Source organism: Anopheles merus, unplaced genomic scaffold (assembly GCF_017562075.2).
Source record: "Anopheles merus strain MAF unplaced genomic scaffold, AmerM5.1 LNR4000056, whole genome shotgun sequence".
NCBI classification, from domain to species: Eukaryota; Metazoa; Arthropoda; class Insecta; order Diptera; family Culicidae; genus Anopheles; species Anopheles merus.
In genome coordinates, this window is record NW_024427636.1 from 121,277 (window position 1) to 123,345 (window position 2,069).

Genomic DNA, 2,069 nt, shown 5'->3' on the forward strand with positions numbered 1-2,069 from the left:
AATATTTTCACTCAGTCAACCCGGAAAATGGTGTTCTTTTACAGCAGTATAGAAATTCACGCGAAAACACGAAAAAGGACCCATTTTCGATGAAGATCTAGTTCACTTGAGATACGGCAAAATCAAAAAGTCAAATGATTGTAGCAGAAAAATATCATCGTGTCAAATGATATTTTTTTCCGTGATTGTCGAATGAATGCGTGGATCTAGAATGCGATGCTTCAAAAAGTATCATTTTGTAAAATTTGATGTCGACGACTATCACCGTTCGCAACACTGCCCCCAGGATGATTATGAGGTCATGCCTGGGGCACGCATCTATAATTCTAGCGAGGCGGCCGTAAAGCAGGTCCTTCTCCTTTTGCTCTTTCTCTTCGTTAGGGGCGTGAACGTTTATGAGGCTATATTATAGAATTTGCCTCGCATGCGCAGGGTACATAGCCTATCGTTTATAGCCTTGAAATCTATGATTACGGATTTCACCCGAGGACCTACGGCGAAACCCGTTTCGAGCACGTGGTGACGGTCGTGGCAGCTGTAGTAGATGTCGTAGCAATGCTTACCACGCCTGTTGTCCACACCGTTCCCTAGCCACCGAATCTCTTGTAGAGCTATAAGGTTCATGCTCAGTGTGGCTAGGGCGTCATCAAGTTGTTTCGAGGCTCCGGCTTTGCTAAGAGTGCGTACATTCGATGAGCCCATTTTGATCGTTGTCCGGGGGCATTGCGTTGGGTCGGTATCGTTAGGTCCGTTTCGTGACTCTCTGTTGCTTTCCGTAGTCGATTGTTCCGTGAGACTGGGTGACTGGCCCTGCGCTCACGTTGCCGTTTTATTTAACGTCGGGTTGCCCCCCCGACGTTCAGGTTCCCAGTTTCCACCCCCCTCCTGGTTCGCCAAATGCCACCATCCGCCCAAGGGGTTGATCTAATCCGTGTACCCAAGCTAGGATATATGGAGGCACATGTTACCACTCCGCACGACGAGGACGTGTCGGAATAGGAGTTGGATGGGAGAGCATATATTATCCCTCGGAGGGCTTCGGATCTCATCCCATTGCAGAGTCACTTTAAGGTCACACACAAATTAATAAATGCTTACACCCATCATTTACAATACACAACCGCAATGCACATATAAGTATCAACGCATACACCACAACACCCAATCAGCTGACGGCGGAAGGCACGGGCAGAAGCTCAAATAAGGCTAAAAATTGCCTGCGCAGGTTTCGCTGAAATTATGCGCAAAGTACCGGCCAAAATCTGCGCTAGCCTAGGTCATAAAAAATCTTCCTAGGTCATAAAATATGCATGTGACATGTAACTAACTTTTACTACATCAGCACAATCAGCAAAAGTAGTGTATGCAGCATGATTGAAAACCATTAGTAACAATTTCGAAAATCGATTGTATCCAATCACATGGCCATTAGAAGCCCTTAATGTATTTGTTATAAATTATGGAAATACACAGCTACACATGGAAGTAACAAAAAGTAAAAATCATACACAAGCAACTTGACTCCCACAATAATACTACAACATGCCTAAGAAAAGATACTTAATCAATTTTGAGGTTGATTGATGCATAATAATTAGATTCCATAATTCAATTCATTCAAAAATCATAATATTTTCGTTTTTGCCGGATGTTCCCATGTTTGCAATGGAAATTTTAGCTTTGATGAAGTTTAGCAGACGTTTATCATTGATTCAATACTAAGCATCACACATTTTATCAATTTTGAAGTTTAAGAAAAATATTGCAATGTAAATATGTAAATGTAATAAAACTCATCCTCGTTAGTAAGGTTACCACAAGATGGCATATGTAGCATGTAGAGTCACTCTCTCTTATTTGAGATCCGATGGGACTCCCAAATAAGAGGGGTTTGAAAATTCAAGAGGTTGAGAGAGAATTAAAGGAGAATCTCATTCATATAAACTAGAACGAGATGCAGTGAAATCTCTCTATCATGTAGTCTCTTCAAGATGAAATATTTCTTTAAGAGGAATATCATGACGGGAATGTTCCATACATTTATGTCTCTTTAATATAAATGTCTCCTA